General features: G+C 44.6%; 1 protein-coding gene across 3 annotated transcripts in view; it reads right to left on the bottom strand.

The window, feature by feature from the left end:
- Nucleotides 1-25,985, bottom strand: part of LOC6614987 — a 106,768-nt gene that overhangs the window by 12,147 nt on the left and 68,636 nt on the right. For 2 of the 3 annotated variants that reach the window (XM_032725525.1, XM_032725527.1), the window contains exons 3-4: nt 16,732-16,843; nt 11,412-11,435 (exon numbers count right to left, since the gene is read on the bottom strand). The gene's annotated coding sequence lies outside the window, so the exon portion shown is untranslated. The remainder of the gene's footprint in view (nt 1-11,411; nt 11,436-16,731; nt 16,844-25,985) is intronic. The other variant, XM_032725526.1, reaches the window with a different exon arrangement.

The following is a 25,985-nucleotide window of genomic DNA, read 5'->3' as shown; positions in this document are numbered from 1 at the left end:
TGGTTGGCAAGAAAAACAATAAAATGCCAAATCAAGGATACCCCCTCTTATTATACTTTTAATCTGACTTCGAACCCCACATTTTCCATACTTTGGCTGCCAGAACACAACTTGCAAGTTACGTAACAGAGGTCATGATGAAATGAGCCCGCTTCATATGCACTTAATGGCTTCGTGGATGGCTCCTTAACGGCGCCATAAACGTGTGGCCACAATTAACGCATACAATGTCGGCAAATTCGTGGGCATAATGTATATATTTCTTCTTTTTTTTTCGTGCTACATTTGTACAGGTGCGTTGGCCAATCTGCGTGGATTTAAATCACTGACAGGTGTTTGGCGGCCAGGTGCATTTCCATATCGAAAATTGGCAAGCTGCACGCGACGGCTCAATAAGTCGCGGTGAGTCGCGCCTGTCAACGTGTCGCCTGCCAATCAAATGCCGTGTGTAGTAGCGGGCATGCTGAGCTGCGGCATCCTTGGTGCATCCTGCTGCATCCTTGGTGCATCCTGCTGCATCCTGCTGCATCCTGGTGCGTTCTGGGTGCGCCGCCAAGCGAGCTCATCGTGGCACAAGCAATGCCACATTACATTGGGCATGTTGCAACATCATCATCGCCATCAGCATCATCATCACCATCAGCATCATCATCATCATCATCATCATCATCATCATCTCTCGCTTGTTGCCACGGACACAGCGACATTTTAAGGTTTCATTTGCTTAGCAAGTAGTGGGCGGTCCGGCTCGAGTTCGAGTTCCAGTTCGGGTTCGGGTTCAAGTCCAGCTGACATTTGCCGGCGGCTGAATACCAGATCAATAGTTGCTGGCGAGGACGGTGGATGGACTCAACTGTCATCTGGCTGCTCGCCTAATCAATTATTCAATTTCTTGCTCCTGCCCGCCGCAACTTCATGGCTCCTTTGGCTTGGCCTCCAGCTTGCCCTGCTGCAGTTTGTTTTTCAATTTCAGTCGAAGCTGCGACGACTTTCGCCTTACGTCCGCCACCTGCCACGTGGCCACGCCCCTTTTCAATTTGCTCCACATCGGTCGCAGCCAAGTGGGAAGTGGAAGTGGGAAGTTGCAAAGTTGGAGAGTGAGCCGGTGGGCAAGTGGGGAATCCCCTCCATCAGCGCTCCAGCATGCATAGTGGCAGTGGAGCAGTGAGCAGGCAACAGGCGACAAAACTTTCGCTATCGAGAACGCGGCAGAGCAATGGCAAGAAAATCGCAAAAAAAGAAAAAATAAAAAAAAAAATTGAACTTTCTTGATTAAAGTCTCTCCGCTACGCAACTCAGTTGGCGAAGACGGGCGTGAAGGCAAATGTTTGAGGTGGCGAAACTTTCTGCACAGCCTTCGGTTGCAAAAGTTAAACTTTAGCTCTTGCTTTAGTCTAGACAAGATTGCCCTATGGATTTTCTTCATCTCTTAACACCACACTTGCAAAAACAAAAGCCATAACTCGGCGAAATGCATCGCAAAAAATGTGTGTCTTTCGAGAAGAAATCAATTTTTGCATGTTGCAAACTCTTGGTTTTGGTTTTAGTCTTTTAAAATTTAGAAACGAAGATATGCGATGGTTTATATTTCATATTAGCTATTGATTTTATTCGAGTGTACTCCATGAAAAGGCTGGAAAAGTGTTGGACTTGATTGCTGCGATTATGATAATTTAGGCCCAAAGCTAGCAAGAAAGTAGTGAATATTTCAATTAATTTAATTCACCAAGAAATTGACGAAATTTATTTCGACGCATTGGGGTCCTTGGCACTCGTAAAGTACTTTGCGCATTATTTAAGCTTTTTATTTTTCCTTTTAAATAATATCAGCATAATTTACCATCTGAGCTCTATATTCTGCCCCGCAGATCGTCGCTTGAATAATTGATGCTTGGGGAGTCCTGTTCGTCCTGCTTGTCCTGGCCATCCTGGCCACCCTGGCATCCATCCTCCCATCCTTCAATCCTCCCATCCTGCTGCCATGCCACGCAAATGGCCCTGACGTTATGAATTTCTATGCTTAAATCGTTAACGGGCGGGGCGTTGAGCTCAATATTGTGCCACTCATTTACGATGCACTTACTCACTCAACCGCCGGACGGGACACACACACACACACACACTGAAGCGGTGGGATATTACACGCAACTGCGTTGCCATTTTGCGTTGAGCCCCGCCAATCGCCATTCGCCATTATTCGCCATTCACCGTGCGCCATTTTTGTAATACAATTTAATTTGTTTTGGGTCCGAGACACGGCGTACACTGGGTATCGCGGGCTAACGCTTACGTCATGTGCCCTGACCACACACACACGCACAGAGCGACCTCCGACCTCTGAACTCCACTCGCTGCCCGGACAGCTCGACGAGCTTACCAAGCAACACGCATTATGCCATGTGCTCAGTGTGCATAATAATAAAACACGTACATGCAAACGTGGCCAAAAGTGAGTGTGAGTGCGTGTGTGTGTGTGTGGAAGACCCAGCGAACTTAGCATCAATCATATCGTATTGGATATGGACAGTCGCTGTAATTTCCACCGAACGAACCACGTCCTCACATCGTCCCCATCCCGCAGCACATATTCTTTATTTATGAATTCATCGCCAGGAACAACGCCTATTAATGGGTAATTCCAGTAGATCCAGCCAGTGCTCCCAGTACTCTAATACCAATATCAATAGCCATAGACCCATATACCCATATAGCCATACCCATATCCACATAACCAAATAGCCACACCCATTTATCCATTTGCAGGACCCAAATTACCACCAACCGCCGAGATGCCCAATTGTCTGTCCTGTCCGATAAGTCCATGGCATTATGTGGACTCGTGGCAAAAAGCTGTGGGGGGGACACATTTTGTCGACAGTTGTGTTTCGTGCATATGGCCAACTGATCCGAGGGGCGTAGAGAAAAGTACAGAAAAAGTGCACTTACCAACGAACGACTCTTAGCCCAAAACGCCCACAGCTCATTATGCTGTCCGCATTTGTTGTGTGTTTACGTTTACCTTACAAATGTGTCGACTCGAATCGAATCGAAACGAATAGCCCCATTACAATGGGCAATTTCCCTTTTTAAATCGATCATAATCGATTGACAAGTGTTCGCTCATTATGACAATTACGCTGGGGGGTAAATGTATATATATGTATGTAACTATAAATTGATCCGAGCATTTTCAGCGGATGAACTGATAATAGCATTAAATTACAAGTTGGAGCATTGCAACATGTATCATCCTTCTGTGTGGTAATCAACGATAACTTATCGATAACTTCAAATTGAATCGATCATAATCGATGTACAACTACGCTTGGGATATACATACATAATCGTATGTAAAACTTCAACTTTGCAAGTTCACAACTCCGTTGATTCTGTGTGGTGGTTGTTAGGGAAATGGGGCATGATGTCTCTTCTCTGCGCCTGCCACTCGACCTTTGCCAAAATAAAGTCGGAGGGGGGGCTTTAAAACCACTGGATTTGCAGCACTCGGAACAAATGGCACGCCATCCAAGAAATTAGAGGACCTGCTGAGCAATGGCCACTCTGCAATTGCAATTGCAGATGCAGCTGCAGCTGCAGCCAACATGGCCAACACTTTTGCCAGAAACTGGCGAATTGTTAATGGGCCTGGCTAGGCTGGGCCCAAAACCAGGCCGGGCACCATTTATCTGTGTATCTGCTAATTTCCGCACAACGGCTTAGTTGGACTGCCACGGCAAGACGGTCGCTTGGATTCGAGGAAGCAGGAAGCAGGCTCCCAAAAAGTGCCCTTTATTTTCATTAGGCAGCAGGATAGCAGGATAGCAGCGAAGCAGCAAAGCAGCAAGGAGCAGTTGCTGCCAGATGAAGGTGAATGCGAGCCAGAAAGAGGATTTCCATCGCAACTGATTATAAAATAAATCCCTACAAATTTGCAATTAAAAGAGATCAAAAGCGAGAGATAGGAATTCATGAAAATGGATAGTTTTCATATAAATGCAAAGCTAGCTACTTTTTATAAGTAATCCAAAGTGAGGTAGGTTCTCTCAAGATTATGGCTCACGATCGACAATTTTAATGAACACGATTATCCTCCATTCGGTTGCTTGCCATTAAAATAAATAAATAAAGACTTAGCAAAAGCACCTCTATGCCCATCATACTTGATCCTTTATTAGGCCAAATGGAACGCCAGGCGAACAGAGGAAATGCAATTGAGCAGGCCGTATTAAAATGGTGATTGAGTGTACCAAGGATACTGGGAGGATGTCGCCTAGTTAACTCTTCAGAAAACAGATTTGCGGCTCCAGCTTGAGGTGGGACATTTTTAACGAGGGTGTTGGCCCCATTTGGCTCAGACGATGGCTTCGTCTTGTGGAGCTCGCACTGAGCCATTCAATTCAATTGAGCCACCCTCTTACAGTCGTTTGCGCAAAATTAGGAGAACATTTAACGCTCCGTTGCAGGCGTTTGGATGCCTGGATGGATGGAGATGGGTTGGGTTGGAGGCACTGGGCCTTGTGGACCCGTGGGCGTGGCATCCACGGCTCTTTGTCGACAAAGCTGATGCTGAATACTGAATAAGAAGCCCAACTACGCACAGCTTATTACTTAGTGTCGTCTGGCATGCCGCTCCTGACCATTGTTGTTTGTCTTAGCGTGGCAATACTGGCACTGTAACCCAAACTCCCTGCTTCCTGACCCACTCCCGGTATTACTTTTTCGTCCATTTCCCTTTCCGCTGCGAGTATCAAAGGAGCGCCGTCTAGACGCGACAAATGGCTGTCGCAGCTCTCGAAGCTCTCCGAACTTCAAAGCTCTGTGGCAACAGAGAAACTTCTTGCTCCTTGCCAGCACTGAGTAGGTATACACTGAGAAAAACGGGGCGGCATGTGTACTCAGCTCTGGCAAGGATGTTATTAGAGCAGCAAGTGCTATTATTTTGCATACTATTTCAATACAATAAAATATATATCTAGATAAATTCCAAAAACAAAGAAACTTTGTTGCAGTTTAAAGCTACGTTATAATTCCCAAGTGTTCCCATTTACTAGTGTTACTGATATAAGTTTTTTGCTCTGTGTATCCCAACGTGGATTGCATTCAATTGCGTTTCGTGACACTGCTTTTCCTTCAGTGCACGACCAGCCAGTTAGGCGGGCCAGAACTGTGAAGCTAAGCTCTAAGCCCCTGACGCAAGCCACTTGTGTCACTCTCCTGCCTTGCCCCGACCAAACCAGCCTCAGGCTCAGTCCCAGCTTCAGCTGTCCCCCAGTCCCAGTCCCATCCACAGTTTCATCCTCATTCTCATCCTCAAAGCAGTAAAAAATAAGTGCTTAGAAAAAATGGCAATTTACTTTGGTTTTACATGGCGACAAGGCACGATTGTCGCTTCCTTGCCACATCCCCCCACCATGCCATCCATTTCACCCATTTCAGTCGCAGCACGGCAAAGAGGAAAAAAGTTGGAGCAGAACTAAAATTTTATGCCATAAAAATTATTGTCTCGAGATTTGAGCACACAAAAGGTGGAGGCAGTGGTGGAGCGGCGATGGAGTCCAGCGTCGGCCAAAGGGTTAGCTCCGCCCTTTATGTACGCTCCTCCGCAGAGCGAATGCGAGGAGGGTCGGACCTAACAACTATAAAATGACTTTCAAGAAAATTAAGACGTTCTGTCTCGCAGGCGAGGAAGGGGAGCGCGGCTACAGGAAGTGTGTGAGTTCGCCAAGGGAGCCAGCGAATGGTACTATGTTGGATAATAACGTAAATATCTCAAGGGTTGTCAAGGGATGTTATGGCATTAAAGGTAAGGTAGGTCCATGGCGCTGTGTTGACCAAAGCTTGAAGCTTGCGATTTGTCATCGAAACAATCGAAATTGTTTGGATATCGATAAACATCAAGCATAAAATCGTAATGAATTTCTTATTTCTTACCACTAAATGTGAAGCAATTGAAAACTGCTTGATATATGATATATAGCTATATTATCGATTGGATATCCACAATTCGATAACAACTGCAACCCTGAATCCTGTCTAATGGATACTACACTCATAGTTTTGCCGACTTCTGTCACCCAGCCCCGTCTATTTAATCAATTCCTCAAACAAAAAATGAACTTTCTCCCCTCTGCCATGAAAACTGCATGTTTAGAGCGAGGAAACTGTCAGTTTCTTGGTACAAGTGAAAATCGGTAGATGGGCGGCGCCAGGACATTGGGCGACAACTCTGCTGTCTGCCCACTCCACCCAGTTGCATCTATTGCTCTTTCTGGCCAGGGACAAGTTTGATGGCGAACTGCAAACTGCAAAACCACCCACATCCGGTCTCCAGTGTAAACCGGACCAGGGGTGCCAAAAACTTGCTTATTGAACAGAAAACACCGAAACACATGTGCAAAAGTGTTGCTATTGGTGGCAAAAAGCAACGGAAGGCAGTAGGGACACATGCTCTTACGAGTAGAGGAGCTGGAGCTCTTTGAATGAATGGAACTGGGATGGAACTAGGATGGACCAACGTACACCGAGAGCAATTATAGGAACAAGGGCGAAATGAGACTAGGCAACCCCAAAGTAGACCAATTCAATCGATTTAACATCCTGTTACAAGTTGCAAAGGCACCTGAATGGGAATGGACATGCTCCACTCTGCAGCATCGCTGCAGACTCCAGAAACTCCCGCCGACCCGCCTCCTTTCGTATCCTTGCTCCGTGCCTTCGTGCGCTTTGACGCTTCCTGCAGTTTTAATTTATTTTCGCCCAAACAAAGTTTGATTGTATCAGGTGCTTTTGCCCCACTGGCGTAGCTCGCTCATTGTTCTCCGCTCCTGTGTATAATTATACCCTTGCAAAGAGGGTGTCACAATTTGTTTCAGATGTTTGTCGCGCCGAGAACGACGACTCCTCCTCCTTCTACTTGTCCCTTGACCCTGCACACTTTTCATTCTTCTGTGGATTAAAACCGTACAGCTAGAGATCTAAGTTCCAGCGATATATCTTAATCCAGGAGGAAGCTAGTGGATAGCGGGTATTCAATAGTCGAGTTCTATACCTGCTTTTATTTTCAATTGCTGTCGTGTCTGTCCTGCTCTTTTCGCCACACACTCGACTGAGCAGCCACGTCGTGTTTTTTATCGAATTTAAAATTTATTTTATGGGATTTTTCGATTAAAACTTGCCAGGACAACAAAGCAGGGCGACATTCCTGGCCAAGAAATTACTATGCTGTCTAATAGCATTAACGCAATGTAGGCGTTGTCCGCTTGTCCTGCTAGAAAGTAAACTTTTGGTGTATTCTCATGACCTTAAGAAGGATATATGTTAGCTATGCTGCGTCCTTTTCGATCCTCTCAAGCACTTATGTATGCCATAAAGGCATTAAGGACATTTGCTTAGTGTTTATCAATTGCGAGTGGTGCTGCAACAAGGCATTACATACAACTCACATGCTATTGAGAACCTTTCGACACATGGTGACTTAGCCCAGTTAATAGAACTAGTCAAAGGTTTGTGCGCCCAGTGAAATCCTGCAACATAATAAAGATAGTGTCATGGAAGACTCAATTATGTTATTTCCAACTGAGCCAACAAGACCGACTGACTATCCACCCAAACACACCCCTCGCCACCATACCGAAAGCATCTGGAGCGTCTTTGGCTTCGCCTTCATCTGCCAAAGTTGAACTCCAACCCCTGCGGAATATGTTATCTTTCCCCGCCGCTCCGTGTTCGATTTATATATTGCTGCACGCTGCGGGGAAGCGGAATTGGGCTCGGATGCAATTGTAATGGACAAATTCGGTTGGTTTACGTGCACGACAAGCTGCTAGACAAACCCACTAAAATTTAGCCCAACGCAAGTCACTTTCCAGGGCACATGCAGTCAAGTGATGTGTACGTACGCCATGCCGACTCTGTTTGCCATCCTTTGAGTGGTTGAGAGTCCGCCTCCTCCTTTCGGCCCCGGCCCGAGTCAGTATAGCATTCTCGTTGTGGTGCTTGGAGTGGTGGCAGTGGTGGTAGTGATGGTACTGCTGGTCGTAGAAGTACTATTAGTCCCCGAGCTCTGCGCTGGTGTGCAATACTTGAAATGCAACAAAATTTATGTGCATATGCATACGGCTATGGCATATGGCATATGGCATATTGTAGGCAGGAAGCCCGGCCCAAGAACGTAGCCTTTGTCTGCCATGCCCCATGCCCTTCCACCCCCCCCCCCCCATTTTGCTGAGGGCGAGCCTGATACAACAGCAACCAACTCATATTCTCGACTTGGGCTGCCAGCAAACTTAACAAATGAGCGCTTGAGAGTCCTGCCAAAAAGGGAAAAGCTGAAAGTTGAGCGCCGCTAAGCTGGCGCCAAAAGTTTCCAGTTTCTCCGTTTCTCCATTTCTCCCAGAGCCTCTGCATTTCTCAATTTCCACGGAGCAGAACAAATGTTGGAAACAACTTGGAGCAAACTTAGCTGCGCGAGGCCAGTCAAGGAAGCAGCCAGTTTGAATGGGAGCACAGTTTGCGAAAGTTCACTAGCACTAGTGCCAGTGCTAGCTAGCACTTCTACTCCACTCAGTACTTAGTACTCGGTACTCGGTACTTGGTAGTGTGGCCAGGGCAAACAAAGTGACTGCAGTTTGTTGTCCTCGCCTCGTCAGGAGCGACTGAAAGTTTGAAGGCAGGCACTCGCGAGGGCTGAGCTGATGTATTGTGCGAATCATAGAATAGTTATAAAAAGCACAGGGAAACTTTTTAGTCGCACCCACTGGGGAAAAGCCCTATTTATGTATAACCGTTACTCATTCAGTAAATGGTGTATGGGTTGGCCGAAGGTAGATGGATGGCATAGTCATTGGTCAGCATTTAAAGACCATCCAACATCAAGTTGTATCACATACTTTTTAAATAAACTACCGTACTATGGCGAGTTGTGTGATCAAAGATCACTATGCTAATGTCAATCTACAATATTGAATGCTCTTGGTGTGACCATATTTTTTATGTAACTAGATCACACCGTAAAACGAGTATTTGCATACGTTCATTCGCATACCGATTAGCATTCGTAAATTTTGATGGCAGAGATAAGTTTTTGGGGGGAAACGCTCAAGTTTGTATTGTCAATATCTACCTTTGTTCTGGCTCTGAATTTAATTTGGTTAGCGGATGAGCGCTTACACCTGGGAGAAAACTGAAGTCAGAGTTCAACCTAACGCTTGTGTGAGACTGCTGAGCCTCTTTATAAAACACATCGGGGTTTAGGCACCCACACTCTTGCACTCGCACTCAGACAATGCAGTATAAGTGCCTGGCTACACATAATGTGCGAAAAATATACATTCTTATATATACACAAGGAGAAAAGGATTGCAGCAATGCAATACAAGCGTTCTCGAACTAAAGTATATAACATATAACTCTTCTATTTGATTACCTTACTTTTTGGTGTAAAATTCAAGTGTGTTGCACTTATATTTTCGATGTAATTTGCCGAGCAAACGGAAAAATGTAAATATCTATTTGACTTGCGAATATTAAATGAATACGAAGCAGGTGCCCCCTATTTTTTTTGCAGTGCACGGCTGTCTGCATGGCGTACATGCATATGCATCCCAGTGCTGCAAAAAGTATGCAAATAGAACACAATTTGCATGCAAAGTGCCATCAAGAGAGCGACAGAGTGCGAGCGTGCGAGCGAGCGAGAGGGCGAGAGAGTGGAGTGAATCTTATTAGCCGGGCCAAGAAGAAACCCAGCAGGTAGGGCTAAGAAAAGGACGAACCAGGTGGAGCCGATGTTCATCACGTAGGTTTTAAGTCGCGTTTTGAAGACCTTCTCGACCTCAGCAAGTTGTGACCATTTTTTTTCTTTTTTTTTCGCACATTTCGCTGAAAATTGGCGTAGAGTAGTCGTGTAAAATAAACACATATACTGCTATATGGGGCGCAAGTACATGAAACGATTTATGCAACTACCATGTATAATCTCAAATATGTCCTGTGCTGCATGTGTAGATAGTTATGTTCCAGCATGGCAAGAAGTCGAGTTACTAAAATAATGCACATGTTCGTGATCAAATTCGATTTCGTATTAATAAACAGATTATTACAGAAGTTTGAACTTCTGTTTCAAATGCTGTTTCAAACTTTAAATTTAATCACAATAAAAAAGCATTTCGAAGGAGCTAGTTTATTTGAAATAACTACATAATAAAAAAAAATATTAAAAATATATCGAACTGAAAGCTCTTGCATTTACTGTGTATAAACAAATTCAAAACGCACTCTATTTAGTTACAAAATAATGCACTTTGATTCATTTCCCTCAAGTTTTATTCAATTTTGCTCAAATAGATAAAAATATTAAAGAAATATTGACTTTTTTCTGCAATATCGGAATTCATGAAATTTAAACCGAATTTCAAAGATATTTCATATTTTCTACAAAAAAAAAAGACTTTGTACAAACAAGAAGAAGGGAGAACTAATATTACAAATTGAGCAAATTAAATTTCTCATTTAATTACGCAACACTGCTCCGTACTTCATTGCATTCATTCCGCTCAAGTTTTGGCCAATTTTTGTACTTTCCTGTTGGCCATTTGTATACGTCATGTGCGGTTCATGTTCTTGTTCTTGTTCTTATGGATGCAATGAATGACCTCGGAACAAAGTGTGGTTGTTCTGTGCCTCCCCTTGCATCGCATGTTTTGATTTCTTGCGCATTTTAGCCATTAAAATGCAGGGCATTTTCTTTTAAAGGGAACTTTCCTGCCGGAATTTCGCTCGACTTTTTTTTCTTAAACACAACGCGACAAAACACTGGCGATTTTTTTAATTTTATTTTTTTTTTAACATTTTTATTTACCACTTTTTTTTTTTTTGCATTTTTGTTGTTGTGTTTGGCTATGTGTGTCGTTTGTGTGTGGGCGGAAGTTCGCGTGCCATTGTGTGTGTGTGTGTGCGAGGGTGTGTGCAAAAGTTTTACGAGCAAACCGAACTGACATGTTAATTATTTTCCGTGGAACTCCAAAGACGAATAATACGCCGGCAAAGTACGTGTGGCGTAGAAAGTGGGCGGTAATGAGCTAAAAAAAAACAACAAAGAATTGCTGCCAATGTGGGCCACTTGCCACTGGAAAGGGGTATGTGGCATGTGGCACGTGGCATGTGGCGGTGGCGGTGGGGCAAGCAAGCGAAATAAGTGCAGAATGCAATGGCAAATTGGCCCAGAAACATTAATCAAATCGACTGGGCAAAGTGGCATCTAACGATCCGCAAAAGTTTTATGAGTTCGTTGGTTTTGCAGATAATTGCATTTGACTGCAATTGTGGCTGCTTTATTACAACGAACTACAACACTGCAACAGAGTTTCCATTTCCGGTTTCAAGTTAACTTCCCTTCGAATAAGATGATGACTTACCCATTTAATAAAAAACCTGGCAATCTGCAAGAGAAGAAAACGAATTAGCTACAAATTTTTGCTGCACGGGATGAAAAGCTTTTAGGTTTGAGCAGTATACCTGTTACATGCGTATAAATATATATATATATATATGGAAAATTTTTAAACAAGACAGCTCCTAATGGCAAGGGAATTTCCCGTTTCGTGGCCGGGAAATTCTATATCTGTTTTTAAATCTGCCGCACCCTGGGGAGTGTAAAAAACTGCTATTTAGTTGGGGCTGCACGGCATCTAAATATATCAAATATTTTCCGATGGTCGTGGAAGGGGGGGGGGGGGGGAAGGGGGGGGGGGGAGAGGGGGTGTGTGTGTGTTCTGAAATCGAAACTCCCCAAAATTGCTCTATTAGTTCGAAACTTTATTGTGCGGATGAATCATTTGTGTGCAATTCACACTGCGGGCTGCTTGATTTTCCTTTACTATTTGTGTTGCCACGAAAATTGGTGGATCCGTTTTCCATGTTTTTGTTTTTGTTTGCTTTCAATATAAATACTTAAAATTAAGCACCGTACATTCTGTGTGCAGTATCGAATATCTGGCCAAATCGGATTAGTTTTTAGTTTATCAATGCATTTATTATACCATCTTTGATACTATTTCAGCAATAATTTAGCAGTGGTTACCAAAATCCCCCGAGATTATCGCCCAGAGCAGGGAATGGATTCGTTACCCAAATCCCCCGCTTGCCAGCTTTTCCCATCCAGAGAGGATGTCAATCCAACTACATGGCGAAATCCATAAAGATTTGGTTCGCCCAATGCCCGCAGGCCCGGCTGGAATATAGGTGCAAAAATGATTGGGCGGTGGTGGGGGCGTGGAAAGTGGGGAACTGGGTGGTCTTGGGGGCGTGGCGGCTGCAGAATCAAACAATAAATCTCTTTTTGCCAGCGACGTTACACACACTAAGCTCATTTAGATTTATGTACCCCAAAACTGTTTCGGGAAATCCATTTGTGCGCTGCAAACTTTTCTGCTTACGCATTTTCCCGCCTCCTTCGCCTCACCAAAACGCAGCTCTTTAGGCGTTTTGACTGGGATACACGGAGCACACCGAGCACACGGAGTACATGGAGTACCAGAGTACCAGATACTAGATTTGCCCACGCGGAAAATTCTGGCAACGCCTATACCGCTTTTCCGCCCCCACCTTTTTTCCCGCTTTTCCCCATTTTCCGCCTCTCAAAAATCGCGAAAATCTGTTGTCTCCCCCCTCACCACACAGGTTTTTTTTCGTTGGTAGAAAAGTTGGCATTGTCAATATCAATATAACTTTTTCTTTTTTTTTTATAAAATTACCATAAATGTTTGATTCGAACAAAAGTTGCGCAAATGCAACATAATTTGTTGTATCCATCAAATCACTCAGCATGTAATGCCTATTTTATTATTTAAAATGAAATAAAAAGTTTCAAACGTCACGTGGATTGCCTGAAAGGCTTAACCTTCTGCAAAGGCATTTCGAAGGCATTTCCTTTAAAATATATATAGTATATAAAACAAGCTCGTTGATGTTTAAGTTTTTCGCTGCCGATCGAGATTGCTTTTAGCCAACGCTTTACGCGTACAATAATATATTTATTTTTATTGCGAATTGCTTATAAAGTATTTAGAAGCCCGAAGGAGCTGATTCGATTGCATATTTATGGTTGAATTTGGTCGAGCAAGCAGAGGAGCCAAAGGAGCACCGGTTCCTTCACCGAGTCGAGGAGGAGTCGCGTTGTAGTTTTCTAGCTGACAGCACAGCAGTTGCATTTGCAGCTGCATTCGCCGCACAGGAAGCACGCTTCTTGTCCACGCAGCAAAGGCAACGTCAGTGGATGTGGATGTGGATATGGGTGTGCACTCAACCAGGACACCTGTCTCCAGTTCTGCGCCTTTCTGCCACACGAATAGATGCAGTCTAGTATCGTATAGCATGCAAGCACACAAGTTTCCAAGTCCAGGAAGAGGAGGAGGAGCAGGAGGATCAGGAGGAGGAGCAGCAGCAACCCAGAGATTCACACGATTTAATTCAGTTTGTTTCCCCAGATCGGGCGCCCAATTTGGCTGCTGGTGCACAAGGAGCTGTGAAGCTTTTCCCGCTTACATTCCCGATAATATGTTAGAATAAGAAGCATGTAGCACATCACCTAAATAACGACATGCCAAACTGAGTTAGCGAGCATTCTGGACTGATGATTCCGGATTGCTTCCATTTCCATTTCCATGTGAATCGGGCATGTGCATCTGTAAAATTGACTCTTCTGTGTATCCAAAGCCGCTACTTGACCAGCATTTGGCCAAAGTTCGCTCACTTAATAACACCAGGGAATACATTTCAAATTATTCAAAAGCAGCATTGGAAATCTGTGACAGGTTGAATACGCCCAAAAAAAAAAAATAAATAAAAAATAATAACAAAAAAGGCAAAAACTGTATCACACAATGGAAATAAAAATAGGCTTCGAAGAAAAAGCAGAACACAAAACGAGGGGACAGTAATGTGAATCGACATTTGACTTGCGAAACCTTCATGTCGCTCCCAACAAAATGCTAGTATCCGTATCTGTTGAATGCCCAATGCGATGTCAGAACCAATTTGATTCCTTTGTATCGCGCCCAGATCTTCGGGGCTTTTGGCAGCACAGTACAGTATTAGCAGTAGTCAATAAAGAAATACTTTAAAAAGTCGAACGTAGCTGAATCTCTGAATCTCGCACTCTTTATGACTCCGGAGACTTAGATTTGGGTATAAATGAAGCATTTTGGCCCGTTTGGCGCGCTGTTGTGCCACATCCGCTCCCTAAACTCCCCGTGATTCCCACATTTCAACTTCCACTTTCAGTGTCCCCAAAATACAGGCGGCACAATCAGTTGTAACATTTGCAGGCTTATCGGTTCAACCCGAGCCGAAAAAGAGGCCCACGCTGACATGAGCTCAGGGGACCAACCAGGACGTGGTGGCCATGTGGGATGGATGTGGTCTGTAGGTAGTAGAAGGTACTACGCTGTAGCATGTTGGACGTGGCCTGTGTGCATAGAAGTGAACGGTCAAGACCGCCGGTCTGGCCTGGGCAACCGTTTTTCAATGGCTTTTGAGGCTTTTGTTATTTTTGGTCCCCGAGCCCCAGTGTTTTTCCCCATTCGCCATTCTATTTTTTTTTTTTTTTGCTCCCCAGCCCCATCTGTGCGCTGGATTTGTCAGCCCAGCGACGATGCAAAGAAGGTGGAAGGTGGAAGATGAGGAGGAGCTGGGCGCTTTTCGCCCTGTCATATTCTATACAAGGCCTGGCACCCCTTCGTTGTACTTTTTAATCGCCGTTTCGGAATTTAATAATTTTAGGCCGCAGGTCGCAGGTCGGAGTGCGGTGGACTTGGCCCTTGGGTCACTCGCTTTCCACTTCTTCCATGTCGAAACACATTTTCCCCATTTACTTTTCTCTTAACCATTTTTACACCTGTTTGCCATTTGTTTCGGAGCGAGTAAGTGGCAGAAGATGATCTCGTGCTCGTGCCCGTGCCCGTGCTCTTGTTTTTCCGGCTTGACCTGTTGGCCTTCATTGCGGGTTTTGCCAGCTTCCTTTTCGTTTTCAGTCCTGTGCTCCCAATTTCTCTGCGAATAAGGCCGTGCAGTTGCTTTTCATTTACTTTTGTTGCGCATAAATTCATTATTGCTTACTTGGACTGGGCAACAAAAGTTGCAAAGGGGTTAACCCAATGGCGCAAAACAGCAACCAACACAAATTTTAGTGAGAAACACAATTAAATGCTGTTTTGACATCTTTACAGGCATTTTAATTATTTTTTCTTGCTGTGTTCGTCTGAAGTTTACACTTTTCTGCTTTCAAGAGCTACAAGATTAGGCATTGGGTAGAACTGGAAAATTAATAATTATATCTTTTGCACAGTCTCTTTTCATTTAGAGTTTTGTGAAAACAAAAACTCGTTGCCATCCAGTTGAATGTACATAAATTTATACCCGTTGGTCGTTGGACTGAAAGGGTATATTAGGATCGTTGAAAGCTATGGAATAGGTTTTTGTAACCTATAATGTATATCACATATATCCTGAGCCGGATCTCGTCATGTCCGTTTGTCCGTAAGCGTGTCCGTCCGTATGCATGTCAAGTTCTCGCTCGCATTCCCTTCCACTGAGCAATGGGTAACAGTTAGTCGAGTGCTTTCGCTAAATATATTTTATTTTTCATATAGCCCGATATGCATATGCAGCATTATGCCGCAGTTGCATTGCCACTATTGTTACTACAGCCAACGGAAGAGGCGGATAAGCGGGTGAGGAGGAGACATCATTGGATTTGTATGCCACAAATGGGATCGAGATTCCGTGGGATAGAGGACGCATCCGGGCCGTGGGGCATGGTACACAGTTATACTTTTGCATTCACACACACAAACACACATAGTCATAGCCATTAAGATAAGTTAGTCTCTTGGACAATGGGAGCGGCACGTGCGTGACAAGTAAATTAACAACCAATCCCAATGTCCGCCCCCTGGGCCACAATTATCTGTCAAGCGACCATAAAAATGCTCAATTACACCAACGCACTGCGTTTTCCAATAGCCCAATACTCGCAATATCCAATGTGGCCCACGTGCCACGCCGCATATGCCACACATGCCACACATGCCACACATGCCACACACGCCTCACATGCATCACATGCATCAAATAAATTATGAACTTACTATCGCCAATCGATTTATCAAGAGTTCAAAAACTCGATTGTGCGATAAGCGAAACGAAAGCGAAAACGCAATCGGATTCGGCACACGCAAGTAGTAAATCCATTATCTCGCCAATTGCAAACTATTTGAAAGTTTCGAAATAAACAAGTCCTGCCAACTTGTGCAGCCAACATCTTTGGGGAGCCATATAAATTTCAAACTTATTGCCGGGGCCATAACCATAATGAATGATTGCTAATTTGAGGAGCACCTCCTAATGGCTGCCATGTGTACCGTGTGGGGTGGCAAAAGTACATATTCTATATCTGTTTTAATATCCATTATTGTAAATTGCGAAATCGTGACAACTCACATTCACTTTGGGGCCAAACACAAGGTTTCATTTTAAGGCAATAGAAGTGATTGAAAATTATTTGAAAAGTTCGTCGAAATCGTGTGTAACAGGTGGGGGGATTTTTGTGTTTTTTTTGCCCACCGGCAATACAAATATTTGGAGTGGAGTCCACCAACTAACCTAATTTAAAGTTAATTAGCACACCTATTTAGTTGTTTTATTAACTAAATACAATTTGAATCCACTGAAACTTACCAGGCTTGTTTTGTGCAATTAGTTCCTTCGTCCTTTCGCAATTCACGTGCTTTGTTCAATGTTTATGCTCTTGGCTTGAAGGACCATGACGATTTGGGCAAACGAGGACACCCTGCAAGATGCAACAGAACAAAGAGATTAAGTCACTGAGTTTACAGGATGCCAAAATTTAATTCTAATTAGCCCCTTCACGATTGAGCCAAGTGTCGCGCAGTCGAATTGGGCGTAGCACAAAGGGCGCCCTGAAATGGAAAGCTCATGGCGCTGGAATGTGTTGGCGGCGATCAACTGTTGGTGGTCGCCCATTAGGTGCCTAATCGAGCGTGCCACCCATCATATCCCGATATCCCCCCATGGTATCCCCAAATCCGTATATATCCGCTTCCCTCGCATCCACGAAAGCAATGAAACCATCTATTCAATCCGTAACCGAATGCACACTAGTCTTACAGCACGCGAGGACGCGAGGAGACGAGGAGCGAGCGATGCTGATTGACAGGCGCAGCCAATTAAGTGGTGCTCCTGGGAAACCGGGTTGGCCGAGTGCTTGGGCTCCATGCTGATTAGGGGGTTACCGCCGTGATACCCCGTAATGCCCCGTAATAGTCCATGTTGCCATCCGTACCTGGTGCTCTCCGGGTGTTTTCGATGTGCCAGCTATAGCTGTGCAGTGCAGCCAGCGATTCCGGTTGTCCGACGTGTGCGAGTGTGAGTGTTTCTGTTGCTGGACTGACGATGGATTTATTTCAGCGCTAAAATGGCAAACAGGAGGCGAGCGAATGCAAGGACGAAGGACGAGCGGGCAGAGGGCAGAGGGCAGAGGGCAGAGACGAGGGTGCTGCGACAGCTGCAGCTGCAAATGCAACAGCAACAACAACAATAGCAACAGCAACAGCTAGAGCGAGAGTAGAAGCCACTGCATTGTCACGACGACAGCTGTCCTGGCAACGTGCAACGTGCAACGTGCTACGCGAACGGGGACAGAAACAGGAACATCAATAGCCATAGAGCAATAGCATAGAAACAGCAACAGGGGTCCGCGATTGCGGTGGTATCGCCAAAAAGCAACCCCCTTCTTCCGGCTCACATCCCATCCTATCCGCATCCTACCCTCTTGCACGCCGGCACACTCGATTCGCCCGATACGATATTAATTCAATGGAACTCGGTTATCGAATAAACATTCAGTTCATTATGAGGCGAGGGTTCGGCTCATCGTTTTGGGGGGAGGGAGGGAAAGTCGGAGCAGCTGGAGGATCATCGTCGGGCACAATGGTTCGTCCACACATAGAGCACAGAAGGTTCGAGTGACTTGAAAATTTTAGTTATGAATACTAGCGACTATTGCTTGCAATACACATCGTATGATTGGCTCTGGAGTCAAGAATTCGTTATCAACTTTCCAGCTGGATAGTTAAAAACGTTCGTGCTTTTATGCAACTTTTCCAGACCACTTTAATATTGATATGAAAACGTTTGCCGCACTTTAAGCCCATCATATTAGCGGGCTACAATCTCGGGCCAAAGATTGCTCCATCTGCGTGCTGAACTGCGGTTGCTTTGCCAGCCACACAATTTGCAAACCGCGTTAAAGTGCCTTCTGCCAGGAGTCAGGGAATCAGATGCAGCCGGCGGTATCCTGGCCATCCCATCCTGGCTGGGGAGGGCGAACTTCGTCGGGCCTGGACGAAGGGGACGTCTCCTGGCACATCGAGCTTCACTTCACTTCACTTCACTTCCCACCTTTCCCGTGGGGGTTTGGCTATGGCTATGGCTTTGGCTTTGGGTTCGGGTTTGGGCTTGGGTTTGAGTTTGGCTTTGGGTCTGGGCTGCGAATTAAAGGTACATGGTACATGGCGCTGAAAACTGCAGCGAAAATTTGCATAAGCAATTACGGGCGCTTTTTGTGCGGGGAGGCAGTTGGGCGATGGGCGGTGGGTGGTAGGTGGTGTGTTGGCTAGGTGGTTAGCACAAACATTGTCCTTCGCCGTCTTTCCGTCTACTTTGCCGCCGGGTCGCTTGACAACCTGAGTTGAAGATGATGGCAGCGAGGAGGAGTAGGAGGAGGAGAAGGTGGACAAGGTGGTGGAAATTCAGTAGGGAGGAATTCAGGATGCAATTGGCTTGGCTGGGTGTCGCCATCGAAGCAACGAAACGACATCATCGTCGCGACTCGTCGCCAAGTGCCTGCCACGAAATTTGTAATGCATCAAAACAAAAATAACAGGTGTTGGCAAAAAATGCAACATTGCACTTAAGCGGAAGTTGTGCCAAAGGGGCAAGGGGCAGGTGGAAACGGAATGAGTGATTCCAAGTGCCCTCTAATGGGGAATCCCGCCCAGTGGAAATGTGATCAAAGAACGTTTCTGTTGCCAAGGCATCATTAAATCACATATTTTGATCTTGCAAGTTATTTAATTAAGTACTTGCTTAATATACATTGTGTATACATGTTGAAAATTTAATCGAATAACTTTCTAAGTATACTCATTTGCTTAATTTACAAGTTGGGATAATTATTTTAGTAAATATCCGAAACTGCCTACTTTAAGCTTAGCAACTTTGGCTGCAAGACGAGAACATATTAAAAGCAAAAAATTAATAAACTACTACTAGCGTTGGGATTAGAAATAAGTATTTTAAATTGCAATGTTTGCATGGGGGAATGATGCAAAAAACGACTATAATAAACTGCATCATGCGGGGGGAAAAGGGAAGGGATACGGAAGCGAAATGCTGTAGGGTTTCTTCCCGGACTGAACTTTTGAGGAAATCGGCTCACAGTTTGAGAGCTGTGCAAATTTCCCGGCAGCTAACAAAATTTATTTGTGTGCCCTTTTTCGGCGGAATTGCAGGCAATTAAAGTTGCAACTTAAAGGCACTGCCACCTCAACAAGCTGTTTGTCAAGCACAAAGTAAGTGGCCATTTAAATTGTTGTGAAACCTTCAAAGGTAGCGAAATTCTGCAGGTCATGTTGATTTATGGCCAAAGGTGGATTTCTTTTTTTTTGCTCTTGCTGGCGGTTATGTCAATCAATCAATTTCGCATTATTACAGGTTTCACATGCACATAGCACAAATCCTTTCAAGAACTATAATATAATGTGTGTACCCACTTAGGAACTCAAGAACTCAAGAACTCAAGCTTTCAAACCGCGGTATATGGAATACAGTTGTTATTGGTACGCATTATCTTAGCATAAGTATTGAGTGTTACGACTAACTACGTCTATGGATTTATGAATTAACATAATCACTTTTCTATGTAACCCTATATATTTGGCCACTTTCGACGTCCTGGTCGCTGTTTCTCGTCTGGGGTCAGTAAAAACCATTTTCTAGGGTTCCGCTCCAACGAACGCGGAAGCCTCGAACATTAGCCACTTTATAATATCGGCATTATTCCCGTTGCTGTGGGGAGAGCGAGCGTGGAATGGCCGCTAGAAGCACCCTGATAATTTAACCCGCCTCAAAACCGAAAACTCCCAGATCCGACGGGGCAAAACCGCTAACGGGTTCGTTAGACGCCGGCCACTGCAATCAGTTAAACAATGTTGCATATTAACGCGTAGCCCAGCGAAATTTGGCGCCCAACGCGGGGCCCAGCCCACGCCGCCCGAACAAATATAGTACTGAACTTCACTTCACATTTCACATCTGCCAGAGTCGAGGAGCGCGGAACGGAAGTGAACGGAACGGAACGAAACGAGGCGGCCAGGACAGGACAGGACAGGGCAAGAACGGAACGGACCGAGCCGGACCGCAATATCTTTGCATAAATAAAACATAAATTACCGACAGGCGGTGTCGGTCTTCGCTGGCCATGGCTGAGAGGCAGAGGAGGCATAGAAACAGAAGCAGAAGCAGAAGCAGAAACAGAAACAGGAACAGGAACAGAAACAGGGGCACGGAAAGGCATCTGGTCTATGGAGTGGATGGTATGAGATGGTCTATGGTCTGGGTGGGCTAATTAAAACACTTGATGGCCTCTTCTGTCGTGCGACGTGCCGCCCCTCTTCATCGCCACTCGACTGGGCGGTCGTCTGGCGTCTGGTGTCAAAACCTCCTAGCTGCCGGCCTTGTTGATGGAGAATTTCGAATGGGCCCCGCGGCTGGAGAGGCTGAGAATGAGATGGAGCTGGTAGTAGTGCAGGAGGAGGAGGAGAAGGAGGAGAAGCAGGATGAGATGGAGACTTAGGCTGAGAGGATGATGTTGTTATTACACATTTTTCCTACGCCCCCGTGATGAAGGGGGTGTTCTGGGTAATGGTAAGCCTTATCCTGGGGGCGTGTCGGCTTTATTACGCGGAAGGGACAGCTGTCGATGCGAAGTTTTTCGCTTTTCGGCCTCTCAGCCAAAGCAAAGCAAAAGCATAGCAAAGCATAGCAAAAGCATAGCAAAAGCAAATGCCAGCTCTCACCTGTCACGCATTGCAAATAATTAATTGATATTAAGTGCTATTAATTATGATGCCATTTAAGAACGTATTCATTGGAGACTTGGGTCGGTTTTTGAGGCTTTGCCTTTGGTTTGTATATGATTCCTCTGGTCTGGCATAAATTGATTTCGTGAGCGTAGCCGCGGAATTTTAATGTATTTTGAAGAGGCGGAGAAATGCTGCGGTGAACTGATTTATTTCGTACACTCCAAGCAAAAATAGCAGAACGAGTGCGTCGAGTTTATACATTCGACAACAAAGGGACGCATTCTCAGAACTTTCGAGGGAATTTTGTGATATTTGGATACTCGTTTAGTTCTGGAAGTAGTAAAAATACGCATTTAAGGTGTGAAGAAGTTCTACCACATTGGTAGATAAAAAACAAAGAAAGTTCCTTGAAAACATGCGCGATTTTGCAAACAACTATTACACTAAATTCGAGAACCTACACTCGAAAGTATTTTCAACTGCATATTTGGACTTGCATCAAGACAGTGGGATGAGGAATTAAGTTTTTAAACTACAAATCCATTTTTATAAGTGGAAAGAAGAAAATGTATGAAACAGAAAGTAAATCCATTATTCATACATAAAATCTAATAACTACGCACATCTTTCAACATCACATTTTGCATTTCAATTTAAAATTGCCTAAAACTGCCTTATTATTGAACTTGCCAAATTTCAAATTGAATTGTAAAATAATGTACTAAAATCGATGTTGGTTTTCTGAAAGTGTTCAGCCCACGACGGCTGACAAACATTGAGAACGAGCAAACTTGGTAAATGTTGTAAGTTGGCATCCTACTCGTCCGTTTGGGTTTATAGAGGGTCACGTGCTAACTTGGTTCATTTTATGGATATTTCGCCAGTGCCTCCGACACGTTTACTTTTAGTGTAAAGCGTCATCCGGAAGGAAAAGAATCGGCGGACACGGGATCTTGTGGGCTGGTAAAGGGAAAGGAAAATGCTGGTGGTGGCGGTGCTGGTGACCATACTCGCTGTAAAAGTAACGCCAACTTGTTTTAGTTGTCGGACACTTGCGATTGGGAAGGGCATGACAAAAATGAAAAGCAATAAAAATTTCGAACATAAAATTTAACTTTTGCTCCCACCATTCCATTCCGTTGGTGCGGGACATTAAAAATCTAGCGTTGCAGTCGCCGACTACAACTGCGAAAAAAAAACAAGCAGATAAGAGGAATGCTTGATGCCAAATCCCCAATCCCCAATCCCCAAGAGCTTTTCGCCCGGTTTATCTTATTTGAGCGAAACGACGTAAGTCGTTAAAACCAAGCGGATTTCGCTATTGAATCTCAGCAGGACCTTTGCACTGCGCAAGTCCTGTCTGCTGGTTTATGGCATAAGCTGCTGCATACAATCTTGCAAAGAAGCAATGATATCAACACACTTGAAAGTATTACAAGCTAGTGCTACAATTATGAAACTACTCATTTACATAGCTGCATAATAGTATGCAATAATGCAATCTCAATCACAACTGACACTCATGATTAAGTATTCGAGCCACTTGCAATGTCCAAACCTATTTCATAACTAATTATTTTGGTGCATTGGTAACTGTGCTGGTTAGAATGCCGGAAAATCCCTTCTTGCCTCTGTGATTTGTTTGTGACAGCGAACAAGTGAAAAAAATAAAATAAAATGAAAGCGAAAACGGCTTTTTTCCATTAATCCTAAACCCAGCAGTGCGTATTACCAGCTCACTGGGTGTGTTCGTAATTCACTTGGGGCGACTATGGATAGATTAGGATCTGACTTGGGCTTAATGGAGCTCGGCGCTCTATACAAGTTTCAGTGGCGCCATCGTCCAGCTGTGGACTCTTTCCCAGCTAAATTCATTTCGGCGATTTAATCAAGCGAGTCAGGCCAAACCGCCCATTTAAGTTACGTGCAAACCTCACGAACGGACCAACCAACCAACCAACCAGCCAGCCAGCGATTCTAGGATGTGAAAAACGGGGGCGGGCACTACCTACATACATGGCACATGGGCACATGGGTACATGGGCACATGGCCATACAACGTAACGTTCCAAATAATAAACGAAATCAAATTAATGTAAATCGCGTTGTACCCATACACGTTTCTCGTTTACGTATACGGCACTACAATTTTAATAGCTACTGTGGTTTTGCGTGCGATTAAGCATTTCGTCTCAGCGGGCGGGGAGTTCGGAGGTGTCGAAGGATAATGGAGTTGGAGTTGTAAGGGTCGCTGGGTGCGGGATGTGGCGGCATTTAATGGATGGAGACATGATCCGGGAAATAGCTCAAAGAGCTTGTACTTCTTAACAGCACGGGAAATTAAGTGGAGTTTAATTTACTCGTTTTCATTACACCGGAATTTGAGATAGGTCGATGGAAAGTCGGCGAAGTCAAGGATTACTAATTTCGCCACCGAAACAAAAATCGCTAAGTGGGAAAATAACTCAAGCGAAAATCTCATACGCAGATTAATCGTTACTAGTGTTTGCGCTTTCAACATACAAACGTTCTAACTTTGTGACGAAAGACTATATTACATTAGCTATTCAATAGCATTGTTTGTGCCAAGTGATTAGTGATAGCTATATCCTTTCGATTTGTGTAGCACTCGTTATAATCTCCTTCGCACCCTTTCCTGGTGCGCTTCGTCACTACCCAAACTTCCAAATTCCAAAATTACTTCTTTGCTCTCATAATTTCCATAGCATTTCTGAATTTAAAGGTACACATCTAGCAATTAGAACTTGGTCCACACAAATACCGATATCTCTGGCCGCCTTTGTTGAGCTGGCCAACAACACACTTCGTTTGGCCAAATTTCATCGGAGTTGACTTTCGCCGTCCTCCCTTCCAAAGTAAAAGGAGTACCCCATTGTGAGCACTCGAAAAGTTCGTCTCGTTGGGCACTTTTTTGTGACTTATCGCATCGCACTGCCAGGTCGCCATCATCGTCCCACAATGCAAGTCGTCCTGTATGTCCTTGGCTAATGCCAAAGATCTTTGTTTCGCTCCCGGTGTTCCCATTCCATTGTCGAGAATCGCTCGGTATTCATATTCCCGCCGGGGGGCGGAATCAACAGCAGCGGCAGCGGCAAGTAGAAGGATTGTTGTTGACTGTCGCCGGCGCTGGGACACATTCTCCAATCTCCAAGCCACCCAGTTCCTTTCCCCATCGCCATGCCCATGCCCATGCTCACCCAGCTCCTTTGTGGGCCGAAATATCGGACAAGCACTTGTCACTTTTCACTGCAGTTGGCAACAGCATCAGCATCAGCAGCTGAAACAGGCAACAGACGAAAGGAGCGAAAGGCACTGGGTTGAACGTTGAACGTGGCATAACACAAAGCGGCGTGGGATGGGATGGGATGGGATGCGATGGGATGGGATGGGATGGGGCAGGCGTCTCGCATGGCTGATGCTAAAAATGCATCATACCAGATGCCACAGTGACGAGACACTCCTTCCATCTCTGAATAGGTCATTAACTTTGGCTAGCATCGTCACTTGGAGTGCGTTGCTTTTCAAATTGATTGAAGCGATTTAAAAAGTCCTCCGCTGGTCGAAAATTTTGATTACAAAAACCAGGTGGAGAAAATGGAGAAGTATGCATATATGTATATCTATCTATCTATCAAAAAGCAAAGAAGTGCGATGCGGTAAATCTGGAAAACGTTTTTCTTTTCGTTTTCGTTTTATTCGGATTCGTTTGGCTTTTTGCTGCTACCTCGCACTCGCACTCACACTCGTGCCAGCCCACGTTTCACCATTCCATTTAAAAAACAATTTGATTTATTTGCCATGCAAACGCCAAACAGCGACAAGAACAATGCCAGCGACAACAAACAGTAACAAACAACAACAGGCAACAACAAACAACCAGCAAACAACCATCGTTGATTGTTGTTCGTGCCTGGTGTGGTTGTTGCCGTGGTTGTTGCTGCGGTTCCTGCTGCTGCTGCTTTTGGGCAACTCTGTTTTTGTCAGGCGGCACTCGTGGCGTGAAACATACCAGACTGACTCCATCCATACGTATACGTATTATACATATACGTAACATATATAGCCAGCCAGTCAGCCAGTCAGACAGACAGACAGACAGACAGTCAGCCATTCAGTCAGTTAGTCAGCTAGTGCAATGTATAATTATAATGGCATTTTGCCAAAATGCTTTACAAAAAATGCAACACAAACACATGTTTCTATGTCAAGGCGATGGGCCACGTTATTTGGGGGCGTGGCCGAGTATAATGGGCGCGGCCCATCATAGTTGGCCAACTGTAATGCAACATGGCGCATTGAGCGTATGGTAAACTTTCGGCAGGACGGCAAACACAAAACCAACATGATAGCACTGATATCATTGAGGATTGCACTGAAATTGAAACTGGGAAATGCCGCACTACAGTGGGCTTTTGGTCCCCTGAGTATGTAATCCAATTGTAAATGCCCTCGCAACGGGCATTTGTGCATCACGAACTTATTTGGCACTAACAGAAGTGATACAAAAATCTGTTTTCAAGTTGCTTTTTTGGCAATATAATCGATAAGATACAACTATCGATGTTGTTTTGAATCTTCATCGATAGTTTTGCTAATTTAAGTTTCTTGAAATGTTTCGTTCGCTTAAGAATTGTGCTGATCATAAATATCTCAGAATATCTAACATTAATCGTACCATTTGATTTCGTATTACTCTTAATATACATATAATTGAAAGAAACCCCATCACTCGTCTGCCCCAGTGCGTTGCACATGATGAGAGGCAGCCAGGATAGAATATCGATTGGACTGCCAAGTCATAATTTT

Source organism: Drosophila sechellia, chromosome X (genome assembly GCF_004382195.2).
Source record: "Drosophila sechellia strain sech25 chromosome X, ASM438219v1, whole genome shotgun sequence".
In the NCBI taxonomy this organism is placed as follows: Eukaryota; Metazoa; Arthropoda; class Insecta; order Diptera; family Drosophilidae; genus Drosophila; species Drosophila sechellia.
This window is presented reverse-complemented; position numbering and strand designations above follow the sequence as displayed.